The sequence below is a fragment of the Dasypus novemcinctus genome, chromosome 11 (genome assembly GCF_030445035.2).
Source record: "Dasypus novemcinctus isolate mDasNov1 chromosome 11, mDasNov1.1.hap2, whole genome shotgun sequence".
In the NCBI taxonomy this organism is placed as follows: Eukaryota; Metazoa; Chordata; class Mammalia; order Cingulata; family Dasypodidae; genus Dasypus; species Dasypus novemcinctus.
In genome coordinates this window covers 89,301,061-89,328,694 of record NC_080683.1, presented here as the reverse complement: position 1 = coordinate 89,328,694, position 27,634 = coordinate 89,301,061, and the positions used below count along the sequence as shown (strand labels likewise).

The 27,634-nt window shown below is 35.0% G+C and overlaps 1 non-coding gene across 1 annotated transcript; it reads left to right on the top strand.

The window, feature by feature from the left end:
• Nucleotides 1–6,649: 6,649 nt before the first annotated feature.
• Nucleotides 6,650–6,840, top strand: LOC111763544 (U2 spliceosomal RNA). The gene has a single exon (XR_002796393.1). It is a non-coding gene; the product is annotated as a U2 spliceosomal RNA (small nuclear RNA).
• The last annotated feature ends 20,794 nt before the right edge of the window (nucleotides 6,841–27,634 follow it).

Below are 27,634 nucleotides of genomic sequence, written 5' to 3'. Positions count from 1 at the left end.
TAATAAATGTTATTGAATTTTTAAGTCATTTTATAATGCTATGCTATATTATAATGTTATGTATTATAATATATATTATATAATTTAATCATATATATTATATTATAATATATAATTTACTTGTATATTATGTTATATATTGTCTAATTGTATTAATATAAATACATCATATATTTTCTTACATACATTATATATAATTATATATAAGTATATTTTATATATCATGTAGATATAAAGGACATAACATGATATAGTATAATGTGTATTATGTATATTATATAATTACTTTTAAATATTAAATAGCCAGCTATAATAATAAATATAATAAATTAAGTACCCATGTACCAATCATCACCCTTGGCTACAACTCCCTAGTCTCTTTCTGCTTCATCCTAGAGCTAAATATCAGTCATGCATTTTTTAAAAACTTATACCTCATACGGATGCATCACTTACTAAACTGTAGACTTTTTTTGCATGTAGATGTTTTAAACTTTATAAAATCATATCAGATTGAAGCATCCTTTTGCCTCTTGCTCTTTTGTCCTCTACGTTGTGTATGTGGAATTCATTCACACCAATACATGGAATCTGGGTTCATTCATTCTCATTGCCATTTTCAGGAAACTGTATTGGTTCTGCTTTCAAGAAATACATTCAGAATTATGCTACTTCTCACCACTTCTATTGCTAGAAACCTAGCCTGAGCTGCCATGTCTTCGTTTGACTATTGAAATAACCTCAGAACTAGCCTATCTTTGCCCCACTATTATCTATTCACAAGACAGTAGTCCAAGCCACCCTTTTAAACTCCTTAGATCTTATGACTCCTCTGTTAAACATCCTCCAGTGGCTCCCCAGTTTCCTCAGTGTAAAATACAGATATACACACACAGAGTTAACTCTCTGACATCATTTCCTACTAATCTACACTGGCTCACTCAATTCCAACCACACTGACCTTACATTTCCCTGAAACTGCCAGGCATGTTCCTGTCCCAAGACAACTGCTCTGGATGCTGAACTCTGCCTGGGAACACATGTGTCCCATGCCTGTACCCATATGGCTAACTTCCTCACTCATATTTACTCTTTGTTTATATCTCACCTCCAATGAAACCTGTCCAACTTCCTTTTTTCAAATTGCACCAGGCTACTCCAACAGTCCTAAAAACCCTTCTGTGCTGGTTTTTTTTCGCTCTGTAACAATTATTACACTTACCAGAAATAAAATTTATGTTTTATTATGTACATTGTTTACTGTCTTTCTGTCAAATTGCAAATTCTTTGAAACCAAGAACCACTGCTTGTGTGTATGTGTTTAACTGAGGTAACTAATATCTAGGTATATGGCAGATGCTTAATAAATATGTATTGAAGTGAATTGAGTCAACTGTATATTACCCACTGTATATAACAATTAATCTATTTTCTGATTAACAGAAATAAAGTTGATTGGAAATTTTTCGATTTTAAATAATACTGCTCCCATTATGTGTCACTTTGTGTCAGACTCTTTCTAGATATTCTCCCTAGAAGTGGAATTGCTTCGTCACATGTCATATGTATCCTCACTTTCATTAAATACTGCCATATTTTTCTTCAAAGCTCATTAACTATTACCAAAAGTTCTCCTACAATAATATATGACTTCTCCTTGATCTACAAGGTCTGTAATATTTGGTAGTTTTGGATTCTGATTTCTTCCACCATATGTGTATTAAATTATATTTTATTGTGCTTTCAATGTGCATTTTCTTAATTACTAGTAAGACTGAATATCACCATTCATATGTGAATTCTCTCATTTTTTGTGATATTTCAAGTAGGATATTTTTCTTTTTATATTGATTTGTAGAAGCTCTTTATATACTAGTTATTTTCCAGTTATATGTGTTAGAAGGATCTTCACCTAGCTAATGCAAATGTCTTTCATATTTTAATGTTGAACAAAATTTTTATTTCAATTTAGTCAAATTTGTCAGCCTTTTCCTATACGTTTTCTTTCTTGAATCTTATTAGGAAATTCTTCCTTAGGGTGCATATGTAGATAGTATTCTTTATTTTCTTTTATAATTTATTAGTCTGTTTTCATATTTAGGGCTGTATCCACAGGGAATTAATTTTTTATGCTATGAGGTTGAGCTCTAATTTTATGTGTTCTTTCCATGTTTGTGGTCAACAGTCAGGGCACAACTTATTGAAGAGATTTAGCTCCTTCCTCCCTACCCCACCCCACTGATGACAGCTCTCTCATATAACATATGGATAACATATATTCAGACATGTGTGCTTGTATCTCCATTCAACTCAGCCTGGTGGTGGAAAGAGTCTGATCACACACAGTGCAGCCATATAACAAGTCTCTACAGGGATCCATAAACAGACTTTGGGGCTCCCTTTATCGTGCCCTTCTCCTGGTGCTGTGCCCTGCGCATTCCAGCTGCCTCAGGAAGTCTCAACTCCAATATCTGTCTCCTTAGCTCAGTGAGACCACTGATCTCTGCTTCAGTGCCATCATCCTGTGCTGCAGTCTGCAATATGCAGAACTTTGTTATAATTGTCCAAATGGTAATGACCAAGGTGTCCTTCAATAGGTGAGTGAAAAAACACATAAAGGAATATGGAACTCAGCAAAAAAAGAACAACATATTGATTCATGCAACAAAATGAATGAATCTTAAAAGCATTTTTTTTTAAGTGAGAGAAGCCAGACCCCAAATGCTATATATTGCATAATTCCTTTTATATGACATTTAGGAAAATGTAAAACTAGGGCCAGAAAACAAACTAGTGGTTGATGAAGGAAGAAGAGGATTGACTATCAAAGGATCATGCAGAGAATTTGGGGGTAATGGAACTGTTCCATGTGGCACTGTGATGATGGATATATGACTTCATGCATTTGTTATTCAAAACCCATAGAACAGTATCACAAAGAGTGAACTTTAACCTGTGTAGTGTTTTAAAAAATATCTCTCATAATCAAGAATGTCAGGGCCCATAACACAGAAAGATTGATCAGTGTTACCCCCAAGGAAGATTGTAATGAAGTGTTTTTTTTTTTTTTAAGTTATTTGTTTGGTTTATCAAACTTTTTAGGAGAAGGTGTGTTTATTTGACTTGAATATATCCAGTGTGTTCTCCACACATCAACTAGAAATATTTTATGAAAATATAAATCAAACCATGAGGGCCATACTCCCTCCAGCCCTTTCTCCCTCGGCTCCAGCCGTGAACCCACTATGCTGTTCTCCAAGCACCGATACCGCTGTCATAGTCTCACCTCCCTGCATGGCTGGTACCATGCCTAGAATGCTTTTGCAACCAATATCTGTTTTGCTCACTTCCTCTCTTCCTTCATTTAAATATTCCCTTTCATAGCACCTTCCCAGCTAACCTCATCCTATCACCTTTCCTTGCTTTCTTTTGCACTTTAGCATTTTTCACCATTACATGTAATTTGCTTAGTCATTGACTGGTTGTCAATACATGTAACAATAATATATCCATACTTCTTAGAACACTGCTAGGCACACAGTAGGTGTTGAATGCGTATGTTTGACTGTTAGTAACATGATAGGCATATATTGTAATTATTTTATTCAGTTTGATTCCAGATCAGATGGATATATGAGATCCCTGTTCCAGTACTATGTGTGTATGTCACAGCAGCTCGCAGCTGTGTATTTTAGTTTGCCCATGAATGCTAAGTTTGAACAGGGCGATCTTAGTAGAAAAATCAGGAATGGGGTAAAAACTATCCATGGTGTCCCCACTTTTCACTTCAAATGAATATTTCCTTACACCCAAATTTTCATCCAGCCCCTTGCATATTGTTACTAATTACTAATTTTGATGGTTTCTCCTTTTTAAATATTATAAGAGGTTCTCATGGAGAAACCCTATTCAAAGGAACTAAATCATTCTGTACTGTGTGCACAGGTCAAAGAATGCAAGTAACATAGAGGCATAAGGGTGATGTCCTGCAAATAGTAGAATAAAGGAAAAAATGGGAGAGCAGAATCCTTGCATGAGCTATAGCAAGGGTACCTGCTTTCTCTTGTTTTGAGATCATTTCTCAAATAGATTCTTTTTATGTTTCTCCGGCTCCCTTGTCTGTTTGCTCATTGTTTTTGTTTGTTGTCTGCTTCATTGTTATTTTTGTTCATTGTCTGCTTGTTCTTGTTTGTTTTCATTAGAATGTACTGGGAACTGAACCTGGGACCTCCCATGTGGGAGGTGGTCACTCAACTGCTTGAACCATATCCACTCCTCCTCAAATGGACTCATTATCTTGCTAACCAATAACTAAGTGTAGGGACAACCCATTTACCTAATTTGGTAAATTATCTTTGGTATTTTCTTCTCTTTTCCTTTTCAACTAACTTTGTAATCAATGAATCTTTTTTTGTGGTTTTGTTTTTTCTCATTAAAATCTAGAATTTAAGTCTCTTCATAGGCTCCTTCAATGAACTTAGTGTTTCCCTGTTTTGGGGATATTTAAAACATAAGCCTATTCTAAATCAAATGCGTTTAGCATAATTGCACCACAAAGTACATGATAAAGCATCTCGATATAGGGCACACATAATTTCATCAAAAGCACTACTTTTAACTACCCCAAACTAACAAGTACTTTCACAAGATCTTACAAGTTTTCACTGGATGAATAGATTTAAAGATAAGCTTTATTCACATCAAACTATATAGGAGATATTTATTATTTTTTCTTTATTGTATCCTGACATTTAATATTTGGTGGTTAATTCATTTATCAAAGTGTAAGATAAGCCATTAACATCTATAAGATGGTGAGTCATCACACCGCCTTTAATAAGAAGGAATATATATTGCCTTGAATTCAAAAGGCTCAGTTTCCTTCTCAAAACACTCAATCCCTTCATCTTTTATCTTAACAAATTATCAACTTACAGGAAGCAAGTATACAGCATTTCCACTAACTGGAAAATATCATCTTGCATTTCACACTGCGATTACTGTAAAAACTTACCTCATGTAAACAAGCGAGCATCATAGTGCAGAGAGGCTACATGATCTGCATGAGAAGTAGATGTTTTTCTTCACGTAATTTAATTCACTATTATGAAGGAATACTTAGCAAGATAAAGAGCCTTTAAAATCCTTGAAAAACTTACCTCATTGAATGAAAGCCAAACCACTGCTTGCTCTATTGATTTCCTTCATTTGGAATATTTAAATCAAAAGCAACTTGGCTCTACCATAAATGGTATGTCTTTAATTAAAGCCTACATGACTACATTAACTATCACTCCACCAATTCCACACCATAAAGAGTCTATCCAGGTGAGGTGACTACCTATGCTACAGAATACTACCCAAGTACATAAAGTCAAACATCTGCATTTCCAGTTCACAAAGTACTTTATCTAAAGACAGAAAACCTACTGATTCTGAGGTAAATCATGGTAAGGCTGGTCTCCATTTCACCCAAGAGCCCCTGAGTGAAGCTTGTAGTCCTTGATCTGCTCTTGCAAGGACCTCAGCCATTGTCACAAACAAATAATATACCCTTGAACTCAGCTGGATTAATTTCACAAAATTCCTGGGTTGCCTAGTGAAGTAAAAGCTGCAAATGGATATTGCATTTTGCAGGAGTGCCCTGAAAGGGGTTGTAATGTTGCTTTCTTCATTTTACACCCTCCTTGTTACTGGAGCCAAGTTTTGGGCAATTCCTTTTGTAATTAGAGTGTGAAGAACTTGACTCCACCTTTGGGGTATAAAGAAAAGTGATGGAGCACTTCTGCTTTGCCAGGATACAGAGCCATATAAGCCATGGTATATGAATCCTTGCTTCCTCTACTTCCTGACCTTTTAAATCAGCTTCGAGAGCTCAGTGCTCCATGAAAATAGACTTAATGCAGATTTACTCGATAGCTGCTTCAGCCATTTCCTCCCACAATTTTTATTCTTAACTATCCCTTATTCCTGAAACTTTTCTTTCACTACTTTAAACACCAACAGCAAAGAAAAGTTAATCTTCAGATATTTGGGTTCATGGCCTTCCTCTATCACTTACAAGCAGTGTGGTCTTGAACAAGCTCCTTTACCTGTTTGCACTTCAGTTTTCTATATTGTAAAATGGGAATTAATGTACAGCGTTCCTATTTGGAATGATGGAAATGTTTTGGTAATACATGGTAATTATGATAACACAACTTTGTGAACATAATTAACAGCACTGAAATATATATCTGCATATGATTAAAAGAGGAATGTTAGATAGTATATATGGTAACAGAATTTTAAAAGTTTAAAAATCTATGGAACTATACTACACAAACAGAAAACCCTAAAAAAATAGGAATATGATAGTTCTTATCATGTAGAAATGCTGACGAAAAAAAATAAAGTAAATTATGAACTCATGAGAATTCCTTATGATTTGTCTCACAAAAATCAGTGGCTATTATTAATATTGATATTATTATTTAAACAGGCTCTAAAATATGAGCAATACTATGAAGATTTTTAACAGAAATTAAATAGAGAATCTATACAGGAAAAGAGCATTCAGTTACAGACACTTTTCATTCTAATAAATGATGTTATTACTTTCTATGGTCCCACTGATTTAAAAATACTTATACTCAAGAATTTTTGCTTAATCGCTTCTCAGCCTTTTGGCTATGATCAAGTATAGTATCTGTTCTAATCAGTTTAATACCTGATATGTTCTTTATCTAAGGACATCATATTAAATTGATTTTTGGAACAGGGAGTAGGAAAAGGGGTGTGCTCTATCCACTTCATGCATCATCTTGGTACCGTGGTACTTTCAAGAATGGTGCACTCCACTTAAAGGGGTAAAAGAAAAAAAGAAAAAAAAGAGAAAAAAAATTTTTTTGTTTAGTTTAACTGTCAAGATAAGTATGTAATAGAGCAGGAGCTACTCTACAATTTTCTCTATTTTCTATCATAAGACCAAAACAATTAGACATATGACATGCTGCCTGAAATAAATCCTAAAATGAATTATTAAAATTTGACTCATAGCATGTAGAAAAGGAAATAACAATACCAGAAAACTGTATAGTTTTCATTGAGAACAAATAAGTTTGAAAAAAATAGAACACCTATTAGTATGAAGAAACTGAAATCCAATGAAAGTGGCAGAGTGCAGCAAACTGCTTTTGTAAGTTTCAGTGTTGCATCCCAAATAAATCCCATTACAAACCACTGAAAAAACTCATAGATTATATTTCCCCTCGGTGGTTTCTGAGGCATGTGAATATCATGGGGGTGATAAAAGACACCATCCAAACACAACACAAATGTAACACTCCACCCTGCATTCCACTATTTTATTTAATCGTCAGAGAGACATTGTAAGGTAGAAGAGATTATCCCAATTCTAGAGTTGAAGAAACCTAAACAATTTGCTCAAGGTCATGCAGCTGGGAATTTGAAATTAGGCCTGTTTATACAACACTAATTCTTTTTTATCCCATTACAACATGAAGCCAATTTTTTCGTAACAAATGCTGGATGATGGCTGGATCTAGGGAAGGCTTCTCAATCTTTTTGCCCCGAAAGGATACCCTGAAAGAATTTTCAGATCTCAGGAAATCCTGCATAAAACTATTTAATGTACAATTTGCAATATTTTAGGATGACCAGTAAATTATAGATTTAACAATCAAGTAATAGGTATCAAAACTTTTTTGAATAAAGACAATTTTATTGGGGATCTATTTATTTTGACTGATATATTAGCCTCCTCTTCTTCCATGGTTCCACACAAAGGATTTCAACTCTAATAGAAGTCAATTATGTAAGAAAAGGAAACCAGTTTTTCCCTGTTTGTTTTTGTTTTTTTTCATTTCTAACTTAACTTGGTACCTCATCCATATAGATTGAACAGGCTTATCCTACACTGCTACTATAGAGGATGCTAATGAGATATACGGCATATGCAGGAATAGCTTAATTTTTTCCCCATTTAAAATTGAAAATGCCATTTTTCCAACCTTTTTGGGAAAAAAAAGGTTAAGTTGAACTTTTCTTTCTTGAAATTAATCTTTCTTTCCTTTTCATCAATTTAAAACTCATAAGGCAAGCAAAATAAAATTCTGTCAAATAACTGAATTAAGATAAAATTGGATTTAGTTTTCTAAAGGTAATCTCCATTTATTTAATTTAAACAGACCTTGTTAATTACATTAATTAATAGCTACAATGTGAAAATTTATTGACAATGATGAGTAGTAAAATAAAATTGTAAGCCAAAGTTAAGAGGAAATAAAAATATAAAATATATATTTTATACAATTTTGTACAACACTTTGACACACCATTCTCTTATTGAGTGACAGGATTAAGCTCCAGTCTCTGTCCAGTGGTTGCAAAATGTTTACACATGTATTGTCTTCTTAATCTCTTTTACAGGTCTATAGTTGAAACTTCTTTTCATTTATCTCTATTGTCCCTGTATTGCTCAATTTTTATTCTAATCTCAGCAATTTCTCCTTAGTTTCATACCCCAGAAGGGAGCTCTAGAGTCAGTTTCTCAGAATTCACTTTGTTTATGCCTTACCAGCCCCTTCACAGCTCATCAGACCCTTGCTATGCAATTACTGTCAGGTAGAACAAAACCTCTCCCCATTCCAGCTTCTGATCTCCAGTCAGTCCATTCTGCATATTCATAGATGGCCATTGGCTATTTTCATGTTCTTTCTTTCTTTTTTTTATCTTTTATTCATTTCTCTACCCTTCCCTGCCCTCTCCACCCCAGTTGTCTGTTCTCTGTGTCCATTAGCTGTGTGTTCTTCTGTTTTTGCTTGTATTCTTGTCAGCAGGACCCGGAATCTGTGTCGTGTTTTGTTATGTCATCTTGCTGCGTCAGCTCTCCATGTGTGCGGCGCCATTACTGGGCAGGCTGCTCTTTTTTCATGCTGGGCGGCTCTCCTTCTGGGGTGCACTCCTTGCATGTGGGGTTTGCCTTCACAGGGGACACCCCTGCATGGCACGGCACTCCTCTCACGCATCAGCACTGCGCATGGGCCAGCTCATCACACAGGTCAGGAGGCCCTGGGTTTGAACCTTGGACCTCCCATGTGGCATGCGAATGCCCTATCTGTTGGGTTACTTCTGTTTCCCATTAGTGTTCTTTCAAGTTTATCAGATGGTCTGTTGTTTCCAAAGGAGACACTACAGTTCTTGCAGCTATTGATAGTTTTGGAGTTGGTGGAGAGTGTTTTGTCACATAATTTTGTTATAAGCCTTGGGTTTCGATACTTTTATTTACCACATTTTCTTTTTTTTTTTTAAGAAGGAATTTAAGGAGACAAAACTATGCTATTACCACCCTTCTCAAAATCCTGTTGTTCTGTATATTAGGGTTTTTAAATTCTTTTAATGAGGACTTAATTAGTACCAACACATCTGCCAAGTGAAGTGTTTGAAAAAGTCCATAGTCCCTGATCTTCAAGAATATCCCATCTAATAGGAGGTGATAGGCACAAAAAAAGTAATTATGACAATAATAATATTATGTATATAATATATAATATGATATAAGAATTGTTAGGAGACATAAAGAATTAAAAGGAAAGAGATTAAACCGTGTTTAAGGTGGTTGTCAAAATACAGTAGGTGATCATGAGAGACTCCTTGTTGCTCATATGTGGCCTCTAAGCCAAATTCAGCATATAAATGCATTACCTTCCCCCCAGCATGGGACAGGACTCCCAGGGATAAGCCTCCCTGGCATGAAGGGACTACTTCTAAGCACCAACTAGCAATGCAACTGGAAAAAAAAATGTTAACCAAAGTTAAAGACAAATGAGTTTACATGGCTAAGAGATTTCAAAGGAAGTCTGGAAGTAATTCCAGAGATTTCGCTTATGCATTCTCCGCAGGATCTCATTGACTGCCAAAGTAAATATTGCCTCAAATAGTGGAGATATCCACACAGTATAGGCAGGGCAGACAGCTTAGGAGTTTGGCGTCCTGCCAGTGGGCACTATTTGGGAATTAATGCTCCCCAGTGCAATGGAGTTGGACTCAGTTGTGGTTCCCTTATACATGGCTGTTCTGCCCTTTCTATTTTCCCCTTCTATTAGTGCTAGACTTGATAGATGTACGTCCAGAAGACTTAAATCTTCAGGCTGTTCATGTGCCAGGTGGGCCCTGAATCTCAACAGAGTTGTAACACCTACTCTCCAGTTCATTGAACTCACCCAGGACAACTAACAAGGAGATGATGATGGACAATGACCATTCCAAGGAACAGAGAAAGTCTGCAACTGCAAGCAAGAAAGTCACATCCTTCTGCCCCATGGGATCTAAACCCACTCTCAATTAGAGGTGGAGTGGGCATCACCATCCTGGAATCCTCAGGATTGGGGAATGAACAATGGACTAGAGTAGACCTACTGGTATTCTAGTATAGACTTATTGTGATTCTAGCAATAGAAGAACTTTTATCATTGGTGTGGAGGCAGTGGCCACACGAGGTTCTGAGGGGATGGAGAAGGAAAAACAGGTGTAATTGAGGACATTTTCAGGACTTAGGAATTGTCCTGAATGACACTGCAATGAGAGATACAAGCTATAATCTATCTTTGTAACTTACAAAATCATGCAGGAGAAAAATTGTGCAGGAGAGAGTGTAAAACTACATTGTAAGCTATAATCCCCATTTAGTGGCAATGCTCCAAAATGTGTTCATCAGTTGTAACAAATGTACCACACCAATGAAAGATGCTGTTAATGTGGGAAAATGTGGGAGTGGCTGAGAGTGGGGCATATGGGAATTACCTATATTTTTTGTGTAACATTTATGTAATCTAAGTAACTTTTTTAAAAAATTAAAAGGTATATTTAAAAAAATAAATAAAGGGAAAGTCTAAGGTCAGTATATTACTAAAAGGAAAGTTAAAAAATGTAACATTTTTAGTATATGTAAATGTACATATATATTTATATTTATATAGTATATTACATATGCTATGTAATATAGTATATGCTATACTATGCTGTATAGCATAGTAAAACTGCATGTGAAATCTGATTATGGATAAAACTGCATATATAAGACCAATTTTCTTTGAAGCATGTATGTATATAATATAATATGATATAATAAATGTTAAGCATAACAAATGTATGTTAATACTACAAAATGTTAATATCAGAGAAAAAACATTATGCTAATTGAAAGAAACAAGACAAAAGGTAGTATATATTATATGATTCCATTTACATAAAATGGAATATATAAATCAATTTATAAAGATGAAATTAGATTAGTGGTTATGTAGGGCTGGGTAAGGCATGCTAAGGAGTGTGGACTTTTTCTTTCTGGAGTAATGAAATTGTAAAATAATTTGTGATGATGAATGAATAACATTGTGATTATACTAAAAGCCATTGATTATACATTTTGGATAGATCATATGGTATGAGAATATCCCTCAATAAAACTGTTTAATAAAGAAATAGTTGTACAAAAATAGCCAGAAATAGCATATGTACAACAGGGGAAACAGATTGAGAGGTAAAGAATTTTCATTTGTCTGTTTTTGTTTATTAATATTATTATTGAAATAATGAAAATGCTTTAATAATGATTAATGTTATGAATGCACAACTACGTGATTATATCAAAATACCATTGATTATATACTTTGGATGAATTGTAGCTTTATTAATAAGTATCAATAAAATTGATTGGTTTAAAAAAATACAGCAGGTGACATTTGATTTTTATTTCAACCCTAAAAAGTTTAACAGATGTTGACTTGTTGCATGTTTTTAAATACTGGAAATGAGGCAACAAAAGCTTATTATGAAAACAATTCATTCTTGATATTAATATGAATCAATTGTTACATATATCAAAGGATATTTATTTAAGTTGAAATGGAAGGATAGTTTTGTCTACCTCTCTTTCTTTTTCACTTTCTTTCTACTTTTCTTCTTCCCTGCTCTAAGTCTTGAAAAAAATATTTAAAGAGGAACATACTTTGTATAGTATATACATATGGAATAGAAAATCAGAGGCTCCCAATATATCCCAATATAGATATATATTGTATTATTATTTCTTTATGAGTCCAACTATTAATTGTATTCTTTTTTCCTTTTGTGATTGATAACTTTTGTACTATTCTTTACTCAATTTGGGTATCCATCTAATTGATTTCAAAACTGTTACATCATTTTGAAGTTATCAGTTGTTATTAATAAATTAATTCCAATTACTTCTGTTGCTTCCATTCCTCTTGAAAATATTTCATCAAATAATATTTTAATTTGATTTGCACTTAATAATAATGGAAAATATTAGCATATGTGTAGAACAGTGTGAAGCAATATGTATGGAATTATTAATGGTAACTATCTCTGGGGGTTAGTCCTATATGAGGGACTTGCTACTTTCTATGGCTGTTATATTTGTATTGTTTAAATGAATAGGTTATACTTTTGCAACTATTTAAAAAATCTTTGCCTTTAAAAAAGCAAAATCTCACTTGGCAACATTGACAGTTACTTGCTTTCAACCTTCTGAAATGTATGATACCTGGAGTAAATTTATAAAATAGATGTCTCCTCCCTCCCCCCCCCCCCCAATGGTCTTATTTTAAAGAATCACAATACATAAAATATGTGATTCCTGAACTTAGGAGGATGTGCTGTTGGCCTTTTACATTATGTCTGATAGAGTGGGTTTTTTATGTTAATATTTTAGGAGAACCTGATTAGTGAAATAGATAGAAGTGCCTGATTGGGGAGACATAGGTGCCCATAGAACTACATGCGGTGCTTAAATTTTTTTAATCCAAATTTTCTATTTCTATTTCTATCCAGACCAAAGCTGAGGTTAACTGGGAGTGCTAATTCTTGGGAAGAAGGAGGAAAAAGGCTATTCCAAATTCTTTTGACTTGACCATGAAACTTCCAAACTGATTTGTTGATTGAGGACCAGGCAAAAACGGTTGACTGTGAAACATACCATTAACGGAAACAAAATAAAATTTACCAACCTTGTTGTCTTCAAGTGAATAGTGCTCATGGTGAAATAAATAGATGGTACACTCCAGCTATGTAAAAACTGGAGCACACTTTCACTAGAAAATGCACTAAAGGTCGAAGCCTGACAAAACACCACATTGCTTAGCAACTGCACAGGATACCTGATGGTTTCCTACTGGGCTAAATCAATTCAAACTGTTAACTTTTCAGAAATACATTCACTCCAAAGGAGAGCATCTTGGGGAGCAGGGTGTGACAAATGTATTTTCTTCAAACCAAAGCTTTCCTTAAAAATCCAAGCTTCAGATTAGTATCTGGTGGATGTACCTGCTATTCAGCAGAATATCCTGACACTTCCATCAAAGGTGACTTTTAAGTCCACCCAAAATAAATCCTTTAGCTAATCAATGGGACTCACTTTGAAAGTTCCACTTAATCCTTGATTTAGTGAAGGTGGCAGGTTTCATAGGTTTAATTCCTTCTGATAGAAATTGCTCAATTTAATGTGTCCACATGAAGGCAGAGCTCCTCATCATCCAGGGCCTCTTAACAGCAGGTCAACAATTGAATAGTGGGTAAGTGGAAAATGCAGGAGGAATCATCAGTGATCCTACTTCACACCGAGAAAAAGCAAAAGTAGTTAATGCATCACAGACTTTTAGATACATGTGTGCATGCTTTGCTCTCCATCATGAAAATATTTCTTAAGGAGTGTATGTGAGATATCAAAAATTATGTGTGTATGGAGCTCACAATCAACAATATATATACACTACTTGTATATATTCTTTTGTGGCAATATCTACCCTGAGAGCCTTAAATAAAGCCATAGGCTTTAAATATTCTTAAATAATATTTTCGTTTAAAAAAATAAGTGTATCTTAACTAGGTAAATCGGGTTGTCTAGATCATAGAAAAACAGAAAATGGAAGTTTGGTGGGGAAGGAACTTTAGCTATCAGTTAATCCAATCCTGCCCCCCTCCATTTTCCTAATGAGGGAAATAAGACTGAAAGAAGTTAAATGACTTACCAGCATCCCAGAACCTAAATTTAATAACTGTTTCATTTTACTTTTGGCAATAAATGCTTCAGGAAGCAAGTACTATGACTGGAAGGAAGGAAGGAAGAGAAGAAGTGATGATTTTTTTTTTGCTGGGATACTTTGGGCTAGACACAAGCAAGTAGTGAGATTATGACAGCCTTCCCAAATATCTCAGCACTTTAAACATCTCCCTCCTATCCATGTGTATTAGTCAGCCAAAGGGGTGCTGATGAAAAATACCAGAAATTGGTTGGTATTTGTAAAGGGTTTTTATAATTTGAGATAGGAGCTTACAGATACCAGGCTATAAAGCATAAATTACTTCCCTCACCAAAGTCTATTTGCCGCAAGATGGCTGCCAACATCTGCAAGGGTTCAGGCTTCCTGGGTTCCTTCCTTCTGGGGCTAGCTTCTCTTTCCTGCGCATGCTGACTTCCTGGGGCTTCAGTTTAAGTGTTCAGCATCAAACTCCAACATCAAAACTTCAACATTAAAAGCCCTCACCATGCCTTTTATCTGTGAGTTCCCATCCATGGGATTCAATGCCCTAATCATAAATAATCATGCCCAGGTACAGATCATATTACAAGCATAAGCCAATATTTCTTTTTGGAATTCATCAATTATATTAAACTGCTACACCATGGTAGAAGCTTTCACTTAGCACCACTATAAAAAGGGGTCTGGCTCTAAATTTCTGCTAAAGGAACTCTCCAGGAATCTCTCTAGGGCCCAAACAGGCACTCAATTACCTGGTCCTGCCTACTCTCGGCCTTTAAGTTCCTTCCTGGCCATCCCTACGCCTCACTCACATCGCCTGTTACCACACCAGGGCTAGCACACTTGTTATTATTTCTGTTAAAGGAATCTCCCAACTCTTTAAATAAAGGGGTCTTTCTCATAATTCAGGTTTCAGATCAAATGTCAGTTTCCTCAGGGACTCAGTCTCCTTAAGCACTCTTTTTGAAGTAGCACCTCTCTATTCCTTAACTCTTTTATTTTTTTACTTATTACTATCTCAAATGATAGCACGTATTTAATTTTTAGTGTCTTCTCTACTAGAACGTAAGTTTCATGAGGGCACAGGCCTTCTCCAATACCACAACAGCTCTTTTTCTAGCCTATAGAACACAATACGTAAGTGCTGAACAAACAATTGCTCAGCTTTTTAATTCAAACCGTTTATTCACCTAATGAGAGTTTTGTCAGAATTAGATGAGAAAATAAATGTGACTCAAGAGTTTTTGGTATATTGTCAACTCTTGATAAATGGCATCATTTCTATTAATATTATTGTTATTGAATACTTCATCCAGGTTTCTATTTCATGTCCCTAAGTTTAGCTGCTACTCTTGATTCCCCTGGTATTCCATGCCCCACAATCAAGGTAACTCTCTTGCCCACCTAAGTTCTAAAGTGCCAGCATACCACCAGTCCAACCACCCCACTTTTAATCTAGGATAGGCATTTGAACACTGCCATGTTAAACCTTGGGATCAATCTTGTGAAATGGGTCATCATTATAATCTTATTCACACTAAACAATTTAAGTGTTAGAGAAGTTAAGTAAATCTTCCAAGTTCAGACAGCTAGGACGTATCTGTGCTGTGATTCAAAATCAGGTCTTGAAACTTAATATTAACTACACCTCCCTTTGAAGTTCATCTGTTTCACTATATAATCCTCACCTTTAACATAACACCCCTGATGCTTACTGCTGTGCTCACTCAGTAGGTCTGCAAAATTGTTCTACGTTCTATGATCCACGCAAACACTACTGCTCTTCAGAGGAAAAGAAAATTGGGTTTTACCAAAACTGCATATGCAAAATTGAAATGATTTTGCATAAGGGCAAAGTTTAGAAAGGCCAGGTATTAGATCAACCTAATACCAAATTTCAGAATTAATTGGACCTGTCAAAACACGACTGTTTGACACAAAATGCCAATTATTGCTACCTTTCAAGAAACTGCCTTTTTCTTCCGATCTTTCATTTTTTTGGCTCATACAATAAAAAAGACGACAAATACGTAATCTTTAGAGTAAACATACTTTTTACCCAAAGGTTACGCTCTTACAAAAATAAGTTAAAAGTTCTTACACTTACCAATAATATCATTTATATAAAAAAGTGATGTAATAGTTGCACTCTATAATTCAGTGTCTCCATTCTAACTATTCTTTTGTATGATGACATTCACTAAGATTTTCTGGAGAAAGAGATTTTGTGCAATGAACCTAATCAACAGAAAAGCTTGACCTTATGTTTCTTATGCACATTTAAGGAGATGGAATTCATTTGTATTATAAGAATTTCTCAAATTCTGTTCAATTCTGTCCCAGAATAATTGCCTACAGGTAAATTACTTCATGCCTGGTCTGTTTTTCCTGTGGTTTTCATTATCAAACTGCAGATGTATTTCTATGGAAAAAAAAAAAATGCTTCACTAGGAGAATAAAAATCATATCTAAAGGGCCTGAAAAAGAATTACAAAAATTAATTCATTAATAAAATACTGAAAACACTGAAACTAATAATACCATAAGTGAGAAATTAGAGATGTTACAAGATTTAACAAAATATGAATGCCACATTATCTAACCCTACAAGTCACTAAAATCTGCAACGTATGTTCTCTAACTTTGGGAGGAACAGAGATGAGAAAGATATGAGTAGATCAATTCAACCACATCTGCTGTTTCCTTTTATTCTTCACTGCTCTATCAAAATCATCTAAAAAGTTTGGTACAACTCTTTCCATTTCCCCCTCAAAGTAAGATAGAGTGATTAATGATATGTGCATTGATTATCTATTGACTCAATAATGCTGTGTAGCAAAACACCCAGAATCTCATGGGTATAAAACAAGAGCAATTTGCTTAGCTCATAGTTCTTTAGGTCAGAGATTTCACCTCGCACCAGCTGGGGAGTTCTAGTCTAAATTGGACTTGCTACTGCATCTGAGGTTAACTTCAGGTCAAAAGAGCTCAGGCAATCTTGGTCGCGGCTACTGAAGTCTGCCATATTCTTGACTCTACTCTGCATGTTCTCCAACTATCTAGCCCAGTTGTTTTCAGTGTGGATCAGATACATTCTCATGGTGAAATAAGCAAGAGACAGTAAAGCAGAAGCAAATAAGAAAGAATAGTCCACCCAAACTTTCAGTAGCTTAAAATAATAACCATGTTTTATGGGTCTGCTAAGCAACTCTGATGATATTGGCTAGGTTCACTCCTCAGTATATAGTCTTCTACAGTCTGAGTTGTATGACTTTAGCAAGGACAAATGAATTCTATTCCATTTGTCTCATCTTCCAGTAACTTCCAGCACTTTCAGAGGATCAAGAAGAAAAGAAAAACCATGCAAGCATTTTCCAAATTTTGCTTGCATCATATTTTCAAATATCTCATTAGTCAAAGTAAGTCATCTGGTTGAGCCTAGAATCAAAATGTGTGGTGGAAAGTCCTGCTCACAATTAGTAGTGTGAAGACTTGTGACCATTCACATAGTGCACCTACTGCAAACCTTTGTTAGCTGTATTGCCATAATGTAAATGGGACATTGCTCATTCTATACTATATCTTTTGCTTCAAGAAATTTAAAACATTTGAAATAATCCCAAATGTGTTTTCTGACACATTGGAATTAAACTAGAAATCAATAAAAATTGTGGAAAATCCCCAAATGTTTGAAAGTTAAACAACAGGCTTTGAAGTAACTCATGGCTCAATATGAAATCTCAAGAGAAATTACAAAGTATCTTCATTTGAATGAAAATAAAAATAAAACATACCAATATTTGTGAATACTCAGAGGGTAATTTATAGCATTAAATGCATCTATTAGAAGAGAAGAAAGGTCTCAAATCAATGATCTGATATGTCCCCTTAAGAAACAACAGAATTGAGCAGATTAAATATAAAGCAAGTAGAAAAAAATAATAAAGTTAAGAGCAGGAAAAATGAAATTGAAAACAGAAAATCAATGAAAACAGAAGGTGGTTCTTTAAAAAGATTAATAAAAGGATATGCCTCTAAACACACTGATCAGGAAAAAAGTGAAAACACAGACAATATCACAAATAAAGAAGAAAGTTCATTATAGATCCTACTGACAATAAAAACATAATAAATTAATAAGAACATCTTTATGCCAATAAATTTGACACCTTAGATGAAATGGAAAAAATTCCTTGTAAAACACAAACTTCATAAGCGCTCTCAAGAAAATAAAGCAGACCCTGAACAGTCCTCCTTTAAAGAAACTGAAATCATATTTTGGAAACCTTCCAACAAAGAAAACTTCAATCTCGGAAGCTTTGCTTTTTCTAACAAGCATTCAAGGAACAAATAAATATTTCCAGGAAATAGAGGGGGAAGGACAATTTCAAACTCATTTTATAAGACCAGAATTATCCTGGTCCAAAATCAGGAGAGAAAGGGAAAAAAAAAAGCACCTTACAAGAAAATCTATGCTCAAGATCTCTCTTGCACATAGATAAAAACCCTCAATGAAATGTATGCACAACCCAGACAGGCAGGGAGTCTGAGAGGGCCAGGTGCATCGGGGGCAGCGAAGTCACCAGAGGGAGGACCATCTGTGGGCAGCTGGGAGGGAGGCTCTGAGGGCCACCCTAGGAAGGCCCGCTGTCTAGGCCGCTGTCCAGCCGGGGACCAGGAGAAAGACTGGTGAATGGGGACTGAGCAGCCCAATTACAGCAATGGCTACCGGACGCTTCAAGCATGGAGGTGAGGAAACTGCGATGAAGGGACGTACACCGGTAAGAGGAGCAGCCGACATGTCAGCCGAGACCTGCCTGATTCCTAAGCCCAGGTCCCCATTGCGCCATCCCACCCCTGGAAGGCCCTCCAAGATTTACTCTCCTTTTGATTGGGCAGCGGAGGAGCTCCTAGAAGAGATCCCTGCTCCCATTCGCCGTCTCCACTCAGCACACAGAAGCAACAGCAACTCTCACCCCAAACCTGGCAAAGGGCCACCAACAGCAAGCTTCCTGACTTAGGCGCAGACTGGGAGAAAAAAAGCAGTGGCCTTTCTTTTTTGTTTCCTACCACCGCATCTGAAAAATCCATTTCCTTCCTTCCTCCCTTCCTTCCTTCCTCCCTTCCTCCCTCCCTTTCTCCCTTCCCTCCTTCCTTCCTTCCTTCCTTCCTTCCTTCCTTCCTTCCTTCCTTCCTTCCTTCCTTCCTTCCTTCCTTCCTTCCTTCCTTCCTTCCTTCCTCCCTTCCTTCCTTCCTCCCTCCCTCCCTCCCTTTCTCCCTTCCTTCCTTCCTTCTTCCTTCCTTTCTTCCTCCTTCCCTCCCTCCCTCCCTTCCCTTCCTTTCTTTAATTTTCTTTCTTTCTTTCTTTCTTTCTTTCTTTCTTTCTTTCTTTCTTTCTTTCTTTTTCTTTCTTTCTTCCTCCTTCCCTTCCTCCCTCCTTTCCCTTCCTTTCTTTAATCTTCCTTCCTTCCTTCCTTCCTTCCTTCCTTCCTTCCTTCCTTCCTTCCTTCCTTCCTTCCTTCCTTCCTTCCTTCCTTCCTTCCTTCCTTCCTTCCTTCCTTCCTTATTACAGGAGTTGTCAATTTACAGAACAATCACGCACAAAATACAGAATTCCCCTACATCACCCTACATCATACCTATATATGCTATGGTATGGCACATTTGTTACAATTGATGAAAACACATTTTTACAATTGTACTATTAACTACAGTCCATGGTGTAACTTTGGGTTCACCATAGGTATTGTTTGTTCCACAGATTTTAAAATAATTATTCTAGTAATAACATGTATACAATGATAGACAGAAGTTGTCCCTGTCTAAGAAGCTCTTAGTGTATTGCAGTAGCAGAAAGACATGCAGACGTACACAGACCCCAGAAGCCAGATAGGCCACTTGGAAGTCTAACTCTGCCTAAGAGACCACCTTCCCCCAGTGCCCTGGAGAGTCATTAGATCCCCATGTCTTCATTTCCTCCAAGGAAGAAAAAGGTAATAATTCTGACCTGACTCACAGAGTGTTTTTAAGTAGGAATAACTAATTAATATTAGTGAAGCATTTTTGAAAGTAAAAAGCACTTTGTGATTTTAAAAGTGCGCAAATTTAATCCAGAAATATATAAAGAGGGTAATATCGCATGACTAAATGAGATTAATATTGAGAACGTAAGTTTGGGTCAAGATTGAAAAATCAACAAATGTGATGCACCATATCAAAAGACTTGCAAAGAAAACCATATAATCATCTCAACAGATGAAGTAACATTTGACAAAATTCAGCATCCATTAATGATAGATAGATATGATATGATAGAAGGAAATGGAAATGGAAATAGAGATAGAGAGAGTTAGAAATAGAGACAGAACTAAGAAAAATAGAAATTTAACAGAAATTCCTTATCCTGACTAAAGTGCATGACATTAAAACCTAGAGCTAACCTCATACTTAAAGGTGAAAGAATGATGAAACGAGAATGTCTTATCTGACTTCTTCTACTCAATATCATATTTGAGGTCCTAGTCAGAATAAGAGGACAAGAATAAGAAATCATAGGCTTATAGATAGGAAAAGGAGAAATAAAAATATATCTCTATTAGCAGATGACATGATTGCCTACATAGAAAATCTCAAATAATCCTCAAAATATATACTTGGAATAAAAAGTGAGTTTAGCAAGGCTACAGAGTTTCCAATATAGGAAAATCTATTGCATATTAATAAATATGTAATCATTATTTAGAAATTTAAATTTAAAAATATTTGTAATAACACCAAAAATATGAAGTACTTGAAATATATAATTCTAAAAATATATACAGTGCAAAACTTTTGTAAGAGAATTCAAAGACCCTCCAAATAAATGGGGAGGTATACCATTCATGTTCATTGAGTAGAAGACTCAATATTATTAACATGTCAATTTTTATGCAATTTCTCTTTACACTTATTGCAATTGCACTTAAATTCCCATAGGGATTTATAGAAAACAACAAAGTAATTATAAAATTTAGATGAAAAAGCAAAGGAACATACAATCAAAAACAATTTTCTTGAAAAAAGATGAAGATGGAAGACTACTGTACCTAATTTCAAGATTTACTGTAATGCTACAATTATCAAGACATTGTAATATTGGCAAAAGTATAGACATATGAATGAAAGGAAGAGAAGGAGTTCAAAAATTGACCCACACATAAAGGTAGCTGATTTTTTAACAAAGGTGCTGTGACAGTTTGAGATTCTTTTATGAATCCCAAAAAAGATAGATTATGTTTAGAAACTATTCTGGGTATGTGATACCCTTTGATTACTGGATTCAGTTGAGGGGCCTTAGATTAGATTACCACTTAAAATTGCTTTGAAGGCTTTCTTTGATTTGACCATGTCAGTAGGGCATGACTCAGGTTTGTCCCCACCCCCTTGGTGGGTCTGATATAAAATGGACACTTACTCAAGAAGACACATGGGAAGAGAGGTTCTCTGTCATTTTTTATCCTGGGTCCCAGGGGAGAGGTGAGCCATTCATCTGATAGTTTACCGCTGACTTTGGGAAGAGATCAGAACAGCTGAGAAGGCCTGGAAAGAAATGAGCCCTATGCCAGGAGAGAGTGGAAGCCCTCAGTCTATGCCAGCCTACAGCTGAGAGAGAGAAAGCCCAGAGGGGAAGGCTGAACCTTTGCCGAGATCAGCGAGCATCTTGCTTCAGCACGTGTGATGTGCTATAAGAAAATTATTATATTGTGATTTCATAAGCTTTCTAATCAATAAACTCTGCTATTTTATTCTAGAATTGTGAATGATTAATTTGTCTTTGTCCTTTGGAATGTAATAACACTGCTCTCCAGGCAACCCCTCACCCCTCACCTATTAACTAAAAACAAATGTTTAGAAGGAGCAAGTAAACAGATGTGATAGTTGTACATCCTATTTGTGTAACATTAAGTTAAAGCTGATGTATATCAAAGCCCTCATGTTCCTGTTTAGTGTACCATGAACAGATTAGAACAAAAGAACCCTTGAGACACCACAACTCTCCTGTGGAGGACTGGCCACCCCCACCACTGGATGGATTCAGTTGCTTTCGATGAGGACATTCCTCACAACTTGCGAGACTCATTGGAGTTCTGAGGTTGAGGTTTGGAACCCCTTAAAAGGGATGGTCCCCAAGTGCCAGTTGAAGTCTCACCCAGGAGAGCAGGACACTCTCTGCCTGGGACCATTTTTCCAACCGGATTCTGATTGGCTGCAAAGGGACGCCCGAGGCTCATGAGAGAGCAGATGTTATGTTTTCCCCTACTTGGTGAGTGGTTGTGTATATTTTCATTCTTTCCTATGTCACTTAATTTTCTTTTCTGTGATTGCTCAATTGTTATAAACATTTGATCTTACTGGAAACTTATTTGATTGACTAAAACTGCCTTTGCATAGCATTTAGAATTTCTGCCTCTTCGTTAGCAAAACAACATGGCAACTGACTTTACTGAAAAAGCAACCTTTAGTTGGACTCTTTAGAGCCTTGGAACTGTAAGCTTTTACCCCCAATAAATACCCTGTATAAAAGCCAATAGAGGAAAAAAAGAAAGAAAGAAAAAGAAACCAATAGATTTCTGGTACTTTGCATTGTTATCCTTTTGGCAGACTAATACAGGTGCCAAGAAGAAAGGATAGTCATTTAAAAAATGTGCTGAAAAAATAGACAATCCATATTTTTTTAAAAAGGAATTTTAACATACATTTTATAACACATACCAAAATTAACTCTATATGGATCATAAACCTAAATATAATACATAGAACTATAAAACTCTAGAGGAAAAAACACAAAAATATTTTTGAATTTGAACTAAGCAAAAATTTTTAGTACAACACCAAAGCATTATCCACAAGAGAAAAAAAAAATTAAAATTGCCTAATACCAAATTTAAAACTTCTACTCTTTGAAAGATACCAAAATTTTTGAAAAAAAGTTTGAAAGTAACTTCTATTCTTTGGGAAATGAAAAGACAAGCCCTAGACTGATATAAAACATTTGCAGAAAACATATCTGATAGAGAAATGGAATCCAGAATAAATAATTCTCATAACTCAAAAAATCATAAAACAAGTTATCCTTTAAAAAAAAAAAATTGGCCAAAAGATTTGATCATACACCTCACCAAAGAAGATATATGGATAACAAAGAATTGAAAAGATGCTAATTTCAATGACTATCATTAGTCATTAGGGGAATAAAAATTAAAATCACAATAAGAAATTATTATATAACTATTAGAATGGCTAAAATTTGTTAAGTGGCAATATCAAATACTCATGAGGGATCAGAGGAACTAGATCTTTCATTCATTCCTGTTGGGAATTTAAAATGGTACATGCACTTTATCAAACAGTTTGGGAGATTTTCAGTTAAATATCCACTTACCATATAACTCAACACCCTATTCCTAGGTATTTAGCCAAGGGAAATGAAAACATATCCACATAAAATCTTGCACATGAATATTTATAATAATGACTTTATTTATAAATGTCAAAAACTGGAAGTAATCCATATGTCCCTCAACCAATAAATGGATAAACAATCTGTAATACATCCTTAAAATGTAATATTTTTCAGCATTAAAAAGGAATGAGCACTATAAATTTGCACATTCTAAGTATTTCATATGAGTGGAATCATACAATATTTTTCCTTTTGTGTCTGGCTTATTTCACTCAACATGATGTGTTTAAGGCTCATCCATAATTTAGCATTTATCAAAACTTCATCCCATTTTATGGTGGAATAATATTCTACTGGGTGGGTCCTGTAAGGGGAGTTATTGCTTAAGTGCTGTAGAATTTGGGATGATGAAAAGCGGTGATGGTAACACAGTATTGTGAACATAATTAACATCACTGAATTTTACAGTGGAAAATGATTTAAATGGGTAATTTTGTGTTATATACATATTACTGTGTATTAGTCAGCCAAAGGGGTGCTCATAAAAAATACCAGAAATTGGTTGGTTTTTATAAAGGGTATTTATTTGGGGTAGGAGCTTACAGATACGAGGCCATAAAGCATAAGTTACTTCCTCACCAAAGTTTATTTTCACATTGGAGCAAGATGGCTGCCGACGTCTGCAAGAGTTCAGGCTTCCTGGGTTCCTCCCTTCCAGGGTTTTGCTTTTCTTTGGGTTCAGGGTTCCTCTCTTTCTGGGGCTTCAGCTTAAGGCTTCAGCATCAAACTCCAATATTAAAAACCCTTAACTCTGTCCTTTGCCATGCCTTTTTCCTGAGAATCCCCACCCACCAAGGGGCGGGGACTCAACGCCCTACTGACACAGGAGGTTTATTTAAGTAATCAAGTAAACCTCTGAATTCAGTATAATCTCATATGCCGAGAAGAAAAGACCAGTTTACAAACATAATCCAATATTTCTTTTTGGAATTCATCAATAATATCAAGCTGCTATGCACTATAATAAAATTTTTTATTAAACAAGGAATGGACTACTGATACAAACAACAACATAGCAGAATCTCTGTATATATTATGCTTAAATAGAACATCCAGACTTAAAAGGCTGCTTACTACATGATTCCATTTTATGTGACATTCTCAAAAAGGTGAACTGCAGAAGAGAAAACAGACCAGTAGTTACCAGTGGGCATGAGGGAAGTGACTGGCTACAGGAGAGGAATATGGGAATTTCTGGGAATTATGAAAATGGTCTATATCTTGATTCGTGGTGATTTGGACACATGACTTTGCATTTGTCAAAATTAATAGAACTGCAAACCTAAAAAAACATGAATAACAGGATGTAAATTATACCTCTGTAAACCTGACTTACAAAAATTCTTTTAGCTGTTCTGCACTATGTAACTGCTACATCATTTGAGAGTAAATGCTGTCACTATACCAATATCATCCTGTAAACTCAAATGGTATAATCCCAGGTATTTATTTCAATTTAACTGAAATCTAACAGCTTCAAAGAGATAATGCTATCTATTATTTCCCTGAAACACTTAACTGTAGAACTCATTATTTTCTTATAATTTATCAGCATGTAAATAAACTTTTCTCCTCATTGACTAAATGGATTCTGCAATTGCTTTTCTCATGGATGTAACAGAAGCAAAAGGAATTGAGTAGATCTGTTTTGTAAGAAATTGTACTAAACTGACCAATAAACTTGCAATAAAACATTATTTTGTTAATACCCATCTTACCCTAACATCAATTAAAAAGAAATTAATAGGAAGTATTAAAGTTTTTACATGTGCTAATTGGAGGAATTTTTAGCAGGATTTCTATTTTTTTCTTATGGTTCTGAAATCTGGCAATATATCCAGTTGAAACACTCAAGGTCAGTGCTAGCCTCCATTAATTGCTGAAGCTCATTTCTTTGGATTTCTTTGTTTTGTAATACACAATCAGAATCATGTACATAAAACCAGGAGAAAATACAACTATGAAGATGGTAAGAAAAGGCAACTGTAAGAAACTAGTCTGAAATTTCAGCAGTAAAATATTAACCATTTTAAAATAGAAATTTAAATACAGGTAGATAGTATAAAATAATATACTGTTGCAGAAAACTGCTATATAAATATACTACTCAATTTTAATAAGGTAAGTAAGATTTAGGTGGAAATACAACTTTCTACACTTTTGAATTCAAATAAATATAGAGAACATAAAATTCTTACTTAGAAAATATGGGATAGCAATAGACCATGGGATTTTCTCAAAACTTTGTCAACCAGCTCGAATAGGTTGTGAGAGGGCAAAATATTAGCAAGTAATAGAATATGTCAGCATGACTGATCTGCACAGCAAAACAGCATAAGAGATAATGAAGAAGGCTTGTTTTGCTCTTTTTAGGTCACTGGTAATCTATGAAGAACCAGAACAAGCTTCTGAATCTGATTTACTATTGCCTTCCAGATCTAGCTGCCCAAATGAGATTCATGTAACCACAAGACCATCTGTAAATGCATCCTCACATTCCAGGTATCCCCTTAGGAAGACACACTCAGTGAACCTCAGACTCCTAGGCAGATGATTAATCTCTTTAAAATCTTTTGGTTAGATTTAATAATCTATCCGTCCACTCGCAAAACGTTTCTCAAGAAATGCAGAGAGTATTTACATTTGCCTATGTAAAAGCAAATATTTTGGCCATAATATTTACCTTTGTTAAAATATATATTTTTAAAGAATATTCAGCAAAATGTACATTCAATTTATTTGTTCTTCCAATAGCAATGTCTCTTCTATTTAACTTCCTACAACATTGTAAAATGAAATCACCGTATGATTAGGAAAATTTTCAAATATAATCAATATTCCTTAATGAAACTTTCCAAGTAAATCTGGTGAATCTCACTCCACAGAAATTCCACCACAATCCAACAGTTTAAAAAAGTACAGATGTTCAGTCCCTAACTTAGTGGAATAAGTGGAGCAGATGTTTTATAGAGTTGGCTAATTGAAACTTATTAATTCATACCATCTTTAAATATTTTCTCTGGCATGACCAAAGGAGGATGACTGAAAAATACATTGGAAATTTCTTTGTGTTTCCTAAATTAAATTATAATATAAGGTCTTAATTTAATTTAGAGCCCCTCATACACATAATAAAATTTTAATACAGTATACAGATCCAAAGAATTCTGAAATATCTGAGAACAGTATGTTTAAAGCAGCACTAATGCAAGAGAATAGTTCTTAAAATAGGGGTTTAAAATTTACAGTCCTAACTTTCAAAAAATATATAAGATCTAGATGCATTAAAAGAATTTAAAACCTGCTATACTTGGTGACCAATTTATCTCCATGCACACCATATAAATTACATACCAAGATGCATTTCAAGTAACACAGAGTCAGCAACAAGCTACCATAATGGGCTTTAGGGCACTTGAATATTTATGCTCTGAGTCGTAAAGACAGCTATAAAAGTAGGGTCTATGGAGAATCTGGAAAAGCAATAAACAGATGGGGAGCCATGGTCTGTTTTAATATCTGTATTGTTAGTGGATTTACCTATAAGGCATGTCCACTTAAAACATCTTTTTCTCTGTTGTACTCTGTGTACAATGGCATGATTATTACTGGTCTTGTTACTTCCCAAAAGTTTGTTATTAATTTTGAAAAATATATAATTTCCCTTTACTCTTTACACATGTGTTACTGACATAAAATGTATTTCTTGTTTCTATTTTATTTTGGCAGTACTAACTATTGTTTTTAGTGAACAATTGAGTTCACATTTTCAATGTTTCCCACATGGATTAGGAAGTAAAAAATTTGAACTGAAGAAAACCTCCAGTACATTTTTCTAATATTGTAGAGTCCATGAAATTAAGAGATAAAGATACTGCATTGACTCTGAAAAAAAAAGCAGATGATTTTTATCTCAAACAAAATTACTGAATAAATTGTATTTTATTAAATATTAATTTGTTATGAAGTAAGCAGATGAATCAAAACATGGTTGATGCATTTGTATGAGTCTTGAAGTTGTGATAAGAAAATCTATGTGGTTTGCATTGATATACAATTCTCATCATAA